Genomic DNA, 17774 nt, shown 5'->3' with positions numbered 1-17774 from the left:
CTTGGATGTAGAAATTGGAAAGAAAACAACTCAGAAACCTTGGATGTAGAAATTGGAAAGAAAACTCAGAAACCTTGGATGTAGAAATTGGAAAGAAAATAACTCAGAAACCTTGGATGTAGAAATTGGAAAGAAAACTCAGAAACCTTGGATGTAGAATTTGAAAAGAAAACTCAGAAACCTTGGATGGAGAATTTGGAAAGAAAACTCGGAAACCTTGGATGTAGAATTAGGAAAGAAAACTCAGAAACCTTGGATGGAGAAATTGGAAAGAAAATAACTCAGAAACCTTGGATGTAGAAATTGGAAAGAAAACTCAGAAACCTTGGATGTAGAAATTGGAAAGAAAATAACTCGGAAACCTTGGATGTAGAATTAGGAAAGAAAACTCAGAAACCTTGGATGGAGAATTTGGAAAGAAAACTCGGAAACCTTGGATGTAGAATTAGGAAAGAAAACTCAGAAACCTTGGATGTAGAATTTGGAAAGAAAACTCGGAAACCTTGGATGTAGAATTAGGAAAGAAAACTCAGAAACCTTGGATGTAGAAATTGGAAAGAAAACAACTCGGAAACCTTCGATGTAGAAATTGGAAAGAAAACTCAGAAACATTGGATGTAGAAATTGGAAAGAAAACAACTCAGAAACCTTGGATGTAGAAATTGGAAAGAAAACAACTCAGAAACGTTGGATGTAGAAATTGGAAAGAAAACTCAGAAACCTTGGATGTAGAAATTGGAAAGAAAATAACTCAGAAACCTTGGATGTAGAAATTGGAAAGAAAACTCAGAAACCTTGGATGTAGAATTTGAAAAGAAAACTCAGAAACCTTGGATGGAGAATTTGGAAAGAAAACTCGGAAACCTTGGATGTAGAATTAGGAAAGAAAACTCAGAAACCTTGGATGGAGAAATTGGAAAGAAAATAACTCAGAAACCTTGGATGTAGAAATTGGAAAGAAAACTCAGAAACCTTGGATGTAGAAATTGGAAAGAAAATAACTCAGAAACCTTGGATGTAGAAATTGGAAAGAAAACTCAGAAACCTTGGATGTAGAAATTGGAAAGAAAATAACTCAGAAACCTTGGATGTAGAAATGGGAAAGAAAACTCAGAAACCTTGGATGTAGAAATTGGAAAGAAAACAACTCGGAAACCTTGGATGTAGAAATTGGAAAGAAAACAACTCGGAAACCTTGGATGTAGAATTTGGAAAGAAAACTCGGAAACCTTGGATGTAGAATTTGGAAAGAAAACTCGGAAACCTTGGATGTAGAAATTGGAAAGAAAACAACTCGGAAACCTTGGATGTAGAAATTGGAAAGAAAACTCAGAAACCTTGGATGTAGAAATTGGAAAGAAAAAAACTCAGAAACCTTGGATGTAGAAATTGGAAAGAAAACTCAGAAACCTTGGATGTAGAAATTGGAAAGAAAATAACTCGGAAACCTTGGATGTAGAAATGGGAAAGAAAACTCAGAAACCTTGGATGTAGAATTAGGAAAGAAAACTCAGAAACCTTGGATGTAGAATTTGGAAAGAAAACTCGGAAACCTTGGATGTAGAAATTGGAAAGAAAACTCAGAAACCTTGGATGTAGAATTTGGAAAGAAAACTCGGAAACCTTGGATGTAGAATTAGGAAAGAAAACTCAGAAACCTTGGATGGAGAATTTGGAAAGAAAACTCAGAAACCTTGGATGGAGAATTTGGAAAGAAAACTCGGAAACCTTGGATGTAGAATTAGGAAAGAAAACTCAGAAACCTTGGATGTAGAATTAGGAAAGAAAACTCAGAAACCTTGGATGTCGAATTTGGAAAGAAAACTCGGAAACCTTGGATGTAGAATTAGGAAAGAAAACTCAGAAACCTTGGATGTAGAATTTGGAAAGAAAACTCGGAAACCTTGGATGTAGAATTAGGAAAGAAAACTCAGAAACCTTGGATGTAGAAATTGGAAAGAAAACAACTCGGAAACCTTCGATGTAGAAATTGGAAAGAAAACTCAGAAACATTGGATGTAGAAATTGGAAAGAAAACAACTCAGAAACCTTGGATGTAGAAATTGGAAAGAAAACAACTCAGAAACGTTGGATGTAGAAATTGGAAAGAAAACTCAGAAACCTTGGATGTAGAAATTGGAAAGAAAATAACTCAGAAACCTTGGATGTAGAAATTGGAAAGAAAACTCAGAAACCTTGGATGTAGAATTTGAAAAGAAAACTCAGAAACCTTGGATGGAGAATTTGGAAAGAAAACTCGGAAACCTTGGATGTAGAATTAGGAAAGAAAACTCAGAAACCTTGGATGGAGAAATTGGAAAGAAAATAACTCAGAAACCTTGGATGTAGAAATTGGAAAGAAAACTCAGAAACCTTGGATGTAGAAATTGGAAAGAAAATAACTCAGAAACCTTGGATGTAGAAATTGGAAAGAAAACTCAGAAACCTTGGATGTAGAAATTGGAAAGAAAATAACTCAGAAACCTTGGATGTAGAAATGGGAAAGAAAACTCAGAAACCTTGGATGTAGAAATTGGAAAGAAAACAACTCGGAAACCTTGGATGTAGAAATTGGAAAGAAAACAACTCGGAAACCTTGGATGTAGAATTTGGAAAGAAAACTCGGAAACCTTGGATGTAGAATTTGGAAAGAAAACTCGGAAACCTTGGATGTAGAAATTGGAAAGAAAACAACTCGGAAACCTTGGATGTAGAAATTGGAAAGAAAACTCAGAAACCTTGGATGTAGAAATTGGAAAGAAAAAAACTCAGAAACCTTGGATGTAGAAATTGGAAAGAAAACTCAGAAACCTTGGATGTAGAAATTGGAAAGAAAATAACTCAGAAACCTTGGATGTAGAAATGGGAAAGAAAACTCAGAAACCTTGGATGTAGAATTAGGAAAGAAAACTCAGAAACCTTGGATGTAGAATTTGGAAAGAAAACTCGGAAACCTTGGATGTAGAAATTGGAAAGAAAACTCAGAAACCTTGGATGTAGAATTTGGAAAGAAAACTCGGAAACCTTGGATGTAGAATTAGGAAAGAAAACTCAGAAACCTTGGATGGAGAATTTGGAAAGAAAACTCAGAAACCTTGGATGGAGAATTTGGAAAGAAAACTCGGAAACCTTGGATGTAGAATTAGGAAAGAAAACTCAGAAACCTTGGATGTAGAATTAGGAAAGAAAACTCAGAAACCTTGGATGTCGAATTTGGAAAGAAAACTCGGAAACCTTGGATGTAGAATTAGGAAAGAAAACTCAGAAACCTTGGATGTAGAATTTGGAAAGAAAACTCGGAAACCTTGGATGTAGAAATTGGAAAGAAAACAACTCGGAAACCTTGGATGTAGAATTAGGAAAGAAAACTCAGAAACCTTGGATGGAGAATTTGGAAAGAAAACTCGGAAACCTTGGATGTAGAATTAGGAAAGAAAACTCAGAAACCTTGGATGTAGAATTTGGAAAGAAAACTCGGAAACCTTGGATGTAGAATTAGGAAAGAAAACTCAGAAACCTTGGATGTAGAATTTGGAAAGAAAACTCGGAAACCTTGGATGTCGAAATTGGAAAGAAAACTCGGAAACCTTGGATGTAGAATTAGGAAAGAAAACTCAGAAACCTTGGATGTAGAATTTGGAAAGAAAACTCGGAAACCTTGGATGTAGAATTAGGAAAGAAAACTCAGAAACCTTGGATGGAGAATTTGGAAAGAAAACTCAGAAACCTTGGATGGAGAATTTGGAAAGAAAACTCGGAAACCTTGGATGTAGAATTAGGAAAGAAAACTCAGAAACCTTGGATGTAGAATTAGGAAAGAAAACTCAGAAACCTTGGATGTAGAATTTGGAAAGAAAACTCGGAAACCTTGGATGTAGAATTAGGAAAGAAAACTCAGAAACCTTGGATGTAGAATTTGGAAAGAAAACTCGGAAACCTTGGATGTAGAAATTGGAAAGAAAACTCGGAAACCTTGGATGTAGAAATTGGAAAGAAAATAACTCAGAAACCTTGGATGTAGAAATTGAAAAGAAAATAACTCAGAAACCTGGGATGTCGAAATTGGAAAGAAAACTCGGAAACCTTGGATGTCGAAATTGGAAAGAAAACTCGGAAACCTGGGATGTAGAATTTAGAAAGAAAACTCAGAAACCTTGGATGTAGAAATTGGAAAGAAAACTCAGAAACCTTGGATGTAGAATTTGGAAAGAAAACTCGGAAACCTTGGATGTAGAAATTGGAAAGAAAACAACTCGGAAACCTTCGATGTAGAAATTGGAAAGAAAACTCAGAAACATTGGATGTAGAAATTGGAAAGAAAACAACTCAGAAACCTTGGATGTAGAAATTGGAAAGAAAACAACTCAGAAACCTTGGATGTAGAAATTGGAAAGAAAACTCAGAAACCTTGGATGTAGAAATTGGAAAGAAAATAACTCAGAAACCTTGGATGTAGAAATTGGAAAGAAAACAACTCGGAAACCTTCGATGTAGAAATTGGAAAGAAAACTCAGAAACATTGGATGTAGAAATTGGAAAGAAAACAACTCAGAAACCTTGGATGTAGAAATTGGAAAGAAAACAACTCAGAAACCTTGGATGTAGAAATTGGAAAGAAAACTCAGAAACCTTGGATGTAGAAATTGGAAAGAAAATAACTCCGAAACCTTGGATGTAGAAATTGGAAAGAAAACTCAGAAACCTTGGATGTAGAATTTGAAAAGAAAACTCAGAAACCCTGGATGTAGAATTAGGAAAGAAAACTCAGAAACCTTGGATGTAGAATTTCGAAAGAAAACTCAGAAACCTTGGATGTAGAAATTGGAAAGAAAATAACTCAGAAACCTTGGATGTAGAAATTGGAAAGAAAACTCAGAAACCTTGGATGTAGAAATTGGAAAGAAAATAACTCAGAAACCTTGGATGTAGAAATTGGAAAGAAAACTCAGAAACCTTGGATGTAGAAATTGGAAAGAAAATAACTCAGAAACCTTGGATGTAGAAATGGGAAAGAAAACTCAGAAACCTTGGATGTAGAAATTGGAAAGAAAACAACTCGGAAACCTTGGATGTAGAAATTGGAAAGAAAATAACTCGGAAACCTTGGATGTAGAAATTGGAGAGAAAACAACTCGGAAACCTTGGATGTAGAAATTGGAAAGAAAACAACTCGGAAACCTTGGATGTAGAAATTGGAAAGAAAACAACTCGGAAACCTTGGATGTAGAAATTGGAAAGAAAACTCAGAAACATTGGATGTAGAAATTGGAAAGAAAACAACTCAGAAACCTTGGATGTAGAAATTGGGAAGAAAATAACTCAGAAACCTTGGATGTACAAATTGGAAAGAAAATAACTCAGAAACCTTGGATGTAGAAATTGGAAAGAAAATAACTCAGAAACCTTGGATGTAGAAATTGGAAAGAAAGCAACTCGGAAACCTTGGATGTAGAAATTGGAAAGAAAACAACTCGGAAACCTTGGATGTAGAAATTGGAAAGAAAACAACTCGGAAACCTTGGATGTAGAAATTGGAAAGAAAATAACTCAGAAACCTTGGATGTAGAAATTGGAAAGAAAATAACTCAGAAACCTTGGATGTAGAAATTGGAAAGAAAATAACTCAGAAACCTTGGAAAGAAAGCAACTCGGAAACCTTGGATGTAGAAATTGGAAAGAAAGCAACTCGGAAACCTTGGATGTAGAAATTGGAAAGAAAACAACTCGGAAACCTTGGATGTAGAAATTGGAATGAAAACTCAGAAACCTTGGATGTAGAAATTGGAAAGAAAACTCAGAAACCTTGGATGTAGAAATTGAAAAGAAAATAACTCAGAAACCTGGGATGTAGAAATTGGAAAGAAAATAACTCAGAAACCTTGGATGTAGAAATTGGAAAGAAAATAACTCAGAAACCTTGGAAAGAAAGCAACTCGGAAACCTTGGATGTAGAAATTGGAAAGAAAGCAACTCGGAAACCTTCGATGTAGAATTAGGAAAGAAGACTCGGAAACCTTGGATGTAGAATTAGGAAAGAAAACTCAGAAACCTTGGATGTAGAATTTGGAAAGAAAACTCGGAAACCTTGGATGTAGAATTTGGAAAGAAAACTCGGAAACCTTGGATGTAGAATTTGGAAAGAAAACTCAGAAACCTTGGATGTAGAAATTGGGAAGAAAACAACTCGGAAACCTTGGATGTAGAATTTGAAAAGAAAACTCAGAAACCTTGGATGTAGAATTAGGAAAGAAAACTCAGAAACCTTGGATGGAGAATTTGGAAAGAAAACTCGGAAACCTTGGATGGAGAATTTGGAAAGAAAACTCAGAAACCTTGGATGTAGAATTAGGAAAGAAAACTCAGAAACCTTGGATGTAGAATTTGGAAAGAAAACTCGGAAACCTTGGATGTAGAATTAGGAAAGAAAACTCAGAAACCTTGGATGTAGAATTAGGAAAGAAAACTCAGAAACCTTGGATGTAGAATTTGGAAAGAAAACTCGGAAACCTTGGATGTAGAATTAGGAAAGAAAACTCAGAAACCTTGGATGGAGAATTTGGAAAGAAAACTCAGAAACCTTGGATGTAGAATTAGGAAAGAAAACTCAGAAACCTTGGATGTAGAATTAGGAAAGAAAACTCAGAAACCTTGGATGTAGAATTTGGAAAGAAAACTCGGAAACCTTGGATGTAGAAATTGGAAAGAAAATAACTCAGAAACCTTGGATGTCGAAATTGGAAAGAAAACTCAGAAACCTTGGATGTAGAAATTGGAAAGAAAATAACTCAGAAACCTTGGATGTAGAAATTGGAAAGAAAACAACTCGGAAACCTTGGATGTAGAAATTGGAAAGAAAATAACTCGGAAACCTTGGATGTAGAAATTGGAAAGAAAACAACTCGGAAACCTTGGATGTAGAAATTGGAAGGAAAACAACTCAGAAACCTTGGATGTAGAAATTGGAAAGAAAATAACTCAGAAACCTTGGATGTAGAATTTGGAAGGAAAACTCGGAAACCTTGGATGTAGAATTTGGAAAGAAAACTCGGAAACCTTGGATGTAGAAATTGGAAAGAAAACAACTCGGAAACCTTGGATGTAGAATTTGAAAATAAACTCAGAAACCTTGGATGGAGAATTTGGAAAGAAAACTCGAAAACCTTGGATGTAGAATTAGGAAAGAAACCTCAGAAACCTTGGATGTAGAATTTGGAAAGAAAACTCGGAAACCTTGGATGTAGAAATTGGAAAGAAACCTCAGAAACCTTGGATGTAGAAATTGGAAAGAAAACTTGGAAACCTTGGATGTCGAAATTGGAAAGAAAACTCAGAAACCTGGGATGCAGAATTTGGAAAGAAAACTCAGAAACCTTGGATGTAGAAATTGGAAAGAAAACTCGGAAACCTTGGATGTAGAAATTGGAAAGAAAACTAGGAAACCTTGGATGGAGAATTTGGAAAGAAAACTCGGAAACCTTGGATGTAGAATTTGGAAAGAAAACTCGGAAACCTTGGATGTAGAAATTGGAAAGAAAACTCGGAAACCTTGGATGTAGAATTTGGAAAGAAAACTCGGAAACCTTGGATGTAGAAATTGGAAAGAAAACAACTCGGAAACCTTCGATGTAGAATTTGAAAAGAAAACTCAGAAACCTTGGATGTAGAATTAGGAAAGAAAACTCAGAAACCTTGGATGGAGAATTTGGAAAGAAAACTCAGAAACGTTGGATGGAGAATTTGGAAAGAAAACTCAGAAACCTTGGATGTAGAATTAGGAAAGAAAACACAGAAACCTTGGATGTAGAATTTCGAAAGAAAACTCAGAAACCTTGGATGTAGAAATTGGAAAGAAAATAACTCAGAAACCTTGGATGTAGAAATTGGAAAGAAAACTCAGAAACCTTGGATGTAGAAATTGGAAAGAAAATAACTCAGAAACCTTGGATGTAGAAATTGGAAAGAAAACTCAGAAACCTTGGATGTAGAAATTGGAAAGAAAACTCAGAAACCTTGGATATAGAAATTGGAAAGAAAATAACTCAGAAACCTTGGATATAGAAATTGGAAAGAAAACTCAGAAACCTTGGATGTAGAAATTGGAAAGAAAATAACTCAGAAACCTTGGATGTAGAAATTGGAAAGAAAATAACTCGGAAACCTTGGATGTAGAATTTGAAAAGAAAACTCAGAAAACTTGGATGTAGAATTAGGAAAGAAAACTCAGAAACCTTGGATGGAGAAATTGGAAGGAAAACAACTCGGAAACCTTGGATGTAGAAATTGGAAAGAAAATAACTCAGAAAACTTGGATGTAGAATTTGGAAAGAAAACTCGGAAACTTGGATGTAGAATTTGGAAAGAAAACTCGGAAACCTTGGATGTAGAAATTGGAAAGAAAACAACTCGGAAACCTTGGATGTAGAATTAGGAAAGAAACCTCAGAAACCTTGGATGTAGAATTTGGAAAGAAAACTCGGAAACCTTGGATGTAGAAATTGGAAAGAAAATAACTCAGAAACCTTGGATGTAGAAATTGGAAAGAAAACTCAGAAACCTTGGATGTAGAAATTGAAAAGAAAATAACTCAGAAACCTGGGATGTAGAAATTGGGAAGAAAACTCAGAAACCTTGGATGTAGAAATTGGAAAGAAAACTCGGAAACCTTGGATGTAGAATTTGGAAAGAAAACTCAGAAACCTTGGATGTAGAAATTGGAAAGAAAACTCAGAAACCTTGGATGTAGAATTTGGAAAGAAAACTCGGAAACCTTGGATGTAGAAATTGGAAAGAAAACTCAGAAACCTTGGATGTAGAAATTGGAAAGAAAACTCGGAAACCTTGGATGTAGAATTTGGAAAGAAAACTCGGAAACCTTGGATGTAGAAATTGGAAAGAAAACTCGGAAACCTTGGATGTAGAATTTGGAAAGAAAACTCGGAAACCTTGGATGTAGAAATTGGAAAGAAAACTCGGAAACCTTGGATGTAGAAATTGGAAAGAAAACTAGGAAACCTTGGATGTAGAAATTGGAAAGAAAACTCGGAAACCTTGGATGTAGAAATTGGAAAGAAAACAACTCGGAAACCTTCGATGTAGAATTTGAAAAGAAAACTCAGAAACCTTGGATGTAGAATTAGGAAAGAAAACTCAGAAACCTTGGATGGAGAATTTGGAAAGAAAACTCAGAAACGTTGGATGGAGAATTTGGAAAGAAAACTCGGAAACCTTGGATGCAGAATTAGGAAAGAAAACACAGAAACCTTGGATGTAGAATTTCGAAAGAAAACTCAGAAACCTTGGATGTAGAAATTGGAAAGAAAATAACTCAGAAACCTTGGATGTAGAAATTGGAAAGAAAATAACTCAGAAACCTTGGATGTAGAAATTGGAAAGAAAACAACTCAGAAACCTTGGATGTAGAAATTGGAAAGAAAATAACTCAGAAACCTTGGATGTAGAAATTGGAAAGAAAACTCAGAAACCTTGGATGTAGAAATTGGAAAGAAAACTCAGAAACCTTGGATGTAGAAATTGGAAGGAAAACAACTCAGAAACCTTGGATGTAGAAATTGGAAAGAAAATAACTCAGAAACCTTGGATGTAGAATTTGGAAAGAAAACTCGGAAACCTTGGATGTAGAATTTGGAAAGAAAACTCGGAAACCTTGGATGTAGAAATTGGAAAGAAAACAACTCGGAAACCTTGGATGTAGAATTAGGAAAGAAAACTCAGAAACCTTGGATGGAGAATGTGGAAAGAAAACTCGGAAACCTTGGATGTAGAATTAGGAAAGAAAACTCAGAAACCTTGGATGTAGGATTTGGAAAGAAAACTCGGAAACCTTGGATGTCGAAATTGGAAAGAAAACTCAGAAACCTTGGATGTAGAAATTGGAAAGAAAACTCAGAAACCTTGGATGTAGAAATTGGAAAGAAAATAACTCAGAAACCTTGGATGTAGAAATTGGAAAGAAAATAACTCGGAAACCTTGGATGTAGAATTTGAAAAGAAAACTCAGAAAACTTGGATGTAGAATTAGGAAAGAAAACTCAGAAACCTTGGATGGAGAAATTGGAAGGAAAACAACTCGGAAACCTTGGATGTAGAAATTGGAAAGAAAATAACTCAGAAAACTTGGATGTAGAATTTGGAAAGAAAACTCGGAAACTTGGATGTAGAATTTGGAAAGAAAACTCGGAAACCTTGGATGTAGAAATTGGAAAGAAAACAACTCGGAAACCTTGGATGTAGAATTAGGAAAGAAACCTCAGAAACCTTGGATGTAGAATTTGGAAAGAAAACTCGGAAACCTTGGATGTAGAAATTGGAAAGAAAATAACTCAGAAACCTTGGATGTAGAAATTGGAAAGAAAACTCAGAAACCTTGGATGTAGAAATTGAAAAGAAAATAACTCAGAAACCTGGGATGTAGAAATTGGGAAGAAAACTCAGAAACCTTGGATGTAGAAATTGGAAAGAAAACTCGGAAACCTTGGATGTAGAATTTGGAAAGAAAACTCAGAAACCTTGGATGTAGAAATTGGAAAGAAAACTCAGAAACCTTGGATGTAGAATTTGGAAAGAAAACTCGGAAACCTTGGATGTAGAAATTGGAAAGAAAACTCAGAAACCTTGGATGTAGAAATTGGAAAGAAAACAAATCGGAAACCTTCGATGTAGAATTTGAAAAGAAAACTCAGAAACCTTGGATGTAGAATTAGGAAAGAAAACTCAGAAACCTTGGATGGAGAATTTGGAAAGAAAACTCAGAAACGTTGGATGGAGAATTTGGAAAGAAAACTCGGAAACCTTGGATGCAGAATTAGGAAAGAAAACACAGAAACCTTGGATGTAGAATTTCGAAAGAAAACTCAGAAACCTTGGATGTAGAAATTGGAAAGAAAATAACTCAGAAACCTTGGATGTAGAAATTGGAAAGAAAATAACTCAGAAACCTTGGATGTAGAAATTGGAAAGAAAACAACTCAGAAACCTTGGATGTAGAAATTGGAAAGAAAATAACTCAGAAACCTTGGATGTAGAAATTGGAAAGAAAACTCAGAAACCTTGGATGTAGAAATTGGAAAGAAAACTCAGAAACCTTGGATGTAGAAATTGGAAGGAAAACAACTCAGAAACCTTGGATGTAGAAATTGGAAAGAAAATAACTCAGAAACCTTGGATGTAGAATTTGGAAAGAAAACTCGGAAACCTTGGATGTAGAATTTGGAAAGAAAACTCGGAAACCTTGGATGTAGAAATTGGAAAGAAAACAACTCGGAAACCTTGGATGTAGAATTAGGAAAGAAAACTCAGAAAACTTGGATGGAGAATGTGGAAAGAAAACTCGGAAACCTTGGATGTAGAATTAGGAAAGAAAACTCAGAAACCTTGGATGTAGAATTTGGAAAGAAAACTCGGAAACCTTGGATGTCGAAATTGGAAAGAAAACTCAGAAACCTTGGATGTAGAAATTGGAAAGAAAACTCAGAAACCTTGGATGTAGAATTTGGAAAGAAAACTCGGAAACCTTGGATGTAGAATTAGGAAAGAAAACTCAGAAACCTTGGATGGAGAATTTGGAAAGAAAACTCAGAAACCTTGGATGGAGAATTTGGAAAGAAAACTCGGAAACCTTGGATGTAGAATTAGGAAAGAAAACTCAGAAACCTTGGATGTAGAATTAGGAAAGAAAACTCAGAAACCTTGGATGTAGAATTTGGAAAGAAAACTCGGAAACCTTGGATGTAGAATTAGGAAAGAAAACTCAGAAACCTTGGATGTAGAATTTGGAAAGAAAACTCAGAAACCTTGGATGTAGAATTTGGAAAGAAAACTCGGAAACCTTGGATGTAGAATTAGGAAAGAAAACTCAGAAACCTTGGATGTAGAATTAGGAAAGAAAACTCAGAAACCTTGGATGTCGAAATTGGAAAGAAAACTCGGAAACCTGGGATGTAGAATTTGGAAAGAAAACTCAGAAACCTTGGATGTAGAAATTGGAAAGAAAACTCAGAAACCTTGGATGTAGAATTTGGAAAGAAAACTCGGAAACCTTGGATGTAGAAATTGGAAAGAAAACAACTCGGAAACCTTCGATGTAGAAATTGGAAAGAAAACTCAGAAACATTGGATGTAGAAATTGGAAAGAAAACAACTCAGAAACCTTGGATGTAGAAATTGGAAAGAAAACTCAGAAACCTTGGATGGAGAATTTGGAAAGAAAACTCGGAAACCTTGGATGTAGAATTAGGAAAGAAAACTCAGAAACCTTGGATGTAGAATTTCGAAAGAAAACTCAGAAACCTTGGATGTAGAAATTGGAAAGAAAATAACTCAGAAACCTTGGATGTAGAAATTGGAAAGAAAACTCAGAAACCTTGGATGTAGAAATTGGAAAGAAAATAACTCAGAAACCTTGGATGTAGAAATGGGAAAGAAAACTCAGAAACCTTGGATGTAGAAATTGGAAAGAAAACAACTCGGAAACCTTGGATGTAGAAATTGGAAAGAAAACAACTCGGAAACCTTGGATGTAGAAATTGGAAAGAAAACAACTCGGAAACCTTGGATGTAGAAATTGGAAAGAAAACAACTCGGAAACCTTGGATGTAGAAATTGGAAAGAAAACTCAGAAACATTGGATGTAGAAATTGGAAAGAAAACAACTCAGAAACCTTGGATGTAGAAATTGGAAAGAAAATAACTCAGAAACCTTGGATGTAGAAATTGGAAAGAAAATAACTCAGAAACCTTGGATGTAGAAATTGGAAAGAAAGCAACTCGGAAACCTTGGAAAGAAAGCAACTCGGAAACCTTGGAAAGAAAGCAACTCGGAAACCTTGGATGTAGAAATTGGAAAGAAAACTCGGAAACCTTGGATGTAGAAATTGGAAAGAAAACTCGGAAACCTTGGATGTAGAATTTGGAAAGAAAACTCGGAAACCTTGGATGTAGAATTTGGAAAGAAAACTCGGAAACCTTGGATGTAGAAATTGGAAAGAAAACAACTCGGAAACCTTGGATGTAGAAATTGGAAAGAAAACTCGGAAACCTTGGATGTAGAAATTGGAAAGAAAACAACTCGGAAACCTTGGATGTAGAATTTGGAAAGAAAACTCGGAAACCTTGGATGTAGAATTTGGAAAGAAAACTCGGAAACCTTGGATGTAGAAATTGGAAAGAAAACAACTCGGAAACCTTGGATGTAGAAATTGGAAAGAAAACTCAGAAACCTTGGATGTAGAAATTGGAAAGAAAACTCAGAAACCTTGGATGTAGAAATTGGAAAGAAAACAACTCGGAAACCTTGGATGTAGAATTAGGAAAGAAACCTCAGAAACCTTGGATGTAGAAATTGGAAAGAAAACTCAGAAACCTTGGATGTAGAAATTGGAAGGAAAACAACTCAGAAACCTTGGATGTAGAAATTGGAAAGAAAATAACTCAGAAACCTTGGATGTAGAATTTGGAAAGAAAACTCGGAAACCTTGGATGTAGAATTTGGAAAGAAAACTCGGAAACCTTGGATGTAGAAATTGGAAAGAAAACAACTCGGAAACCTTGGAGGTAGAATTAGGAAAGAAAACTCAGAAACCTTGGATGGAGAATGTGGAAAGAAAACTCGGAAACCTTGGATGTAGAATTAGGAAAGAAAACTCAGAAACCTTGGATGTAGGATTTGGAAAGAAAACTCGGAAACCTTGGATGTCGAAATTGGAAAGAAAACTCAGAAACCTTGGATGTAGAAATTGGAAAGAAAACTCAGAAACCTTGGATGTAGAAATTGGAAAGAAAATAACTCAGAAACCTTGGATGTAGAAATTGGAAAGAAAATAACTCGGAAACCTTGGATGTAGAATTTGAAAAGAAAACTCAGAAAACTTGGATGTAGAATTAGGAAAGAAAACTCAGAAACCTTGGATGGAGAAATTGGAAGGAAAACAACTCGGAAACCTTGGATGTAGAAATTGGAAAGAAAATAACTCAGAAAACTTGGATGTAGAATTTGGAAAGAAAACTCGGAAACTTGGATGTAGAATTTGGATAGAAAACTCGGAAACCTTGGATGTAGAAATTGGAAAGAAAACAACTCGGAAACCTTGGATGTAGAATTAGGAAAGAAACCTCAGAAACCTTGGATGTAGAATTTGGAAAGAAAACTCGGAAACCTTGGATGTAGAAATTGGAAAGAAAATAACTCAGAAACCTTGGATGTAGAAATTGGAAAGAAAACTCAGAAACTTGGATGTAGAAATTGAAAAGAAAATAACTCAGAAACCTGGGATGTAGAAATTGGGAAGAAAACTCAGAAACCTTGGATGTAGAAATTGGAAAGAAAACTCGGAAACCTTGGATGTAGAATTTGGAAAGAAAACTCAGAAACCTTGGATGTAGAAATTGGAAAGAAAACTCAGAAACCTTGGATGTAGAATTTGGAAAGAAAACTCGGAAACCTTGGATGTAGAAATTGGAAAGAAAACTCAGAAACCTTGGATGTAGAAATTGGAAAGAAAACAAATCGGAAACCTTCGATGTAGAATTTGAAAAGAAAACTCAGAAACCTTGGATGTAGAATTAGGAAAGAAAACTCAGAAACCTTGGATGGAGAATTTGGAAAGAAAACTCAGAAACGTTGGATGGAGAATTTGGAAAGAAAACTCGGAAACCTTGGATGCAGAATTAGGAAAGAAAACACAGAAACCTTGGATGTAGAATTTCGAAAGAAAACTCAGAAACCTTGGATGTAGAAATTGGAAAGAAAATAACTCAGAAACCTTGGATGTAGAAATTGGAAAGAAAATAACTCAGAAACCTTGGATGTAGAAATTGGAAAGAAAACAACTCAGAAACCTTGGATGTAGAAATTGGAAAGAAAATAACTCAGAAACCTTGGATGTAGAAATTGGAAAGAAAACTCAGAAACCTTGGATGTAGAAATTGGAAAGAAAACTCAGAAACCTTGGATGTAGAAATTGGAAGGAAAACAACTCAGAAACCTTGGATGTAGAAATTGGAAAGAAAATAACTCAGAAACCTTGGATGTAGAATTTGGAAAGAAAACTCGGAAACCTTGGATGTAGAATTTGGAAAGAAAACTCGGAAACCTTGGATGTAGAAATTGGAAAGAAAACAACTCGGAAACCTTGGATGTAGAATTAGGAAAGAAAACTCAGAAACCTTGGATGGAGAATGTGGAAAGAAAACTCGGAAACCTTGGATGTAGAATTAGGAAAGAAAACTCAGAAACCTTGGATGTAGAATTTGGAAAGAAAACTCGGAAACCTTGGATGTCGAAATTGGAAAGAAAACTCAGAAACCTTGGATGTAGAAATTGGAAAGAAAACTCAGAAACCTTGGATGTAGAATTTGGAAAGAAAACTCGGAAACCTTGGATGTAGAATTAGGAAAGAAAACTCAGAAACCTTGGATGGAGAATTTGGAAAGAAAACTCAGAAACCTTGGATGTAGAAATTGGAAAGAAAATAACTCGGAAACCTTGGATGTAGAATTTGAAAAGAAAACTCAGAAAACTTGGATGTAGAATTAGGAAAGAAAACTCAGAAACCTTGGATGGAGAAATTGGAAGGAAAACAACTCGGAAACCTTGGATGTAGAAATTGGAAAGAAAATAACTCAGAAAACTTGGATGTAGAATTTGGAAAGAAAACTCGGAAACTTGGATGTAGAATTTGGAAAGAAAACTCGGAAACCTTGGATGTAGAAATTGGAAAGAAAACAACTCGGAAACCTTGGATGTAGAATTAGGAAAGAAACCTCAGAAACCTTGGATGTAGAATTTGGAAAGAAAACTCGGAAACCTTGGATGTAGAAATTGGAAAGAAAATAACTCAGAAACCTTGGATGTAGAAATTGGAAAGAAAACTCAGAAACCTTGGATGTAGAAATTGAAAAGAAAATAACTCAGAAACCTGGGATGTAGAAATTGGGAAGAAAACTCAGAAACCTTGGATGTAGAAATTGGAAAGAAAACTCGGAAACCTTGGATGTAGAATTTGGAAAGAAAACTCAGAAACCTTGGATGTAGAAATTGGAAAGAAAACTCAGAAACCTTGGATGTAGAATTTGGAAAGAAAACTCGGAAACCTTGGATGTAGAAATTGGAAAGAAAACTCAGAAACCTTGGATGTAGAAATTGGAAAGAAAACAACTCGGAAACCTTCGATGTAGAATTTGAAAAGAAAACTCAGAAACCTTGGATGTAGAATTAGGAAAGAAAACTCAGAAACCTTGGATGGAGAATTTGGAAAGAAAACTCAGAAACGTTGGATGGAGAATTTGGAAAGAAAACTCGGAAACCTTGGATGCAGAATTAGGAAAGAAAACACAGAAACCTTGGATGTAGAATTTCGAAAGAAAACTCAGAAACCTTGGATGTAGAAATTGGAAAGAAAATAACTCAGAAACCTTGGATGTAGAAATTGGAAAGAAAATAACTCAGAAACCTTGGATGTAGAAATTGGAAAGAAAACAACTCAGAAACCTTGGATGTAGAAATTGGAAAGAAAATAACTCAGAAACCTTGGATGTAGAAATTGGAAAGAAAACTCGGAAACCTTGGATGTAGAATTTGGAAAGAAAACTCGGAAACCTTGGATGTAGAAATTGGAAAGAAAACTCAGAAACCTTGGATGTAGAAATTGGAAAGAAAACAAATCGGAAACCTTCGATGTAGAATTTGAAAAGAAAACTCAGAAACCTTGGATGTAGAATTAGGAAAGAAAACTCAGAAACCTTGGATGGAGAATTTGGAAAGAAAACTCAGAAACGTTGGATGGAGAATTTGGAAAGAAAACTCGGAAACCTTGGATGCAGAATTAGGAAAGAAAACACAGAAACCTTGGATGTAGAATTTCGAAAGAAAACTCAGAAACCTTGGATGTAGAAATTGGAAAGAAAATAACTCAGAAACCTTGGATGTAGAAATTGGAAAGAAAATAACTCAGAAACCTTGGATGTAGAAATTGGAAAGAAAACAACTCAGAAACCTTGGATGTAGAAATTGGAAAGAAAATAACTCAGAAACCTTGGATGTAGAAATTGGAAAGAAAACTCAGAAACCTTGGATGTAGAAATTGGAAAGAAAACTCAGAAACCTTGGATGTAGAAATTGGAAGGAAAACAACTCAGAAACCTTGGATGTAGAAATTGGAAAGAAAATAACTCAGAAACCTTGGATGTAGAATTTGGAAAGAAAACTCGGAAACCTTGGATGTAGAATTTGGAAAGAAAACTCGGAAACCTTGGATGTAGAAATTGGAAAGAAAACAACTCGGAAACCTTGGATGTAGAATTAGGAAAGAAAACTCAGAAACCTTGGATGGAGAATGTGGAAAGAAAACTCGGAAACCTTGGATGTAGAATTAGGAAAGAAAACTCAGAAACCTTGGATGTAGAATTTGGAAAGAAAACTCGGAAACCTTGGATGTCGAAATTGGAAAGAAAACTCAGAAACCTTGGATGTAGAAATTGGAAAGAAAACTCAGAAACCTTGGATGTAGAATTTGGAAAGAAAACTCGGAAACCTTGGATGTAGAATTAGGAAAGAAAACTCAGAAACCTTGGATGGAGAATTTGGAAAGAAAACTCAGAAACCTTGGATGTAGAAATTGGAAAGAAAATAACTCGGAAACCTTGGATGTAGAATTTGAAAAGAAAACTCAGAAAACTTGGATGTAGAATTAGGAAAGAAAACTCAGAAACCTTGGATGGAGAAATTGGAAGGAAAACAACTCGGAAACCTTGGATGTAGA

The sequence above is a fragment of the Myxine glutinosa genome, chromosome 9 (assembly GCF_964187855.1).
Source record: "Myxine glutinosa chromosome 9, kmMyxGlut1.1, whole genome shotgun sequence".
Taxonomy (NCBI): Eukaryota; Metazoa; Chordata; class Myxini; order Myxiniformes; family Myxinidae; genus Myxine; species Myxine glutinosa.
This window is presented reverse-complemented; position numbering follows the sequence as displayed.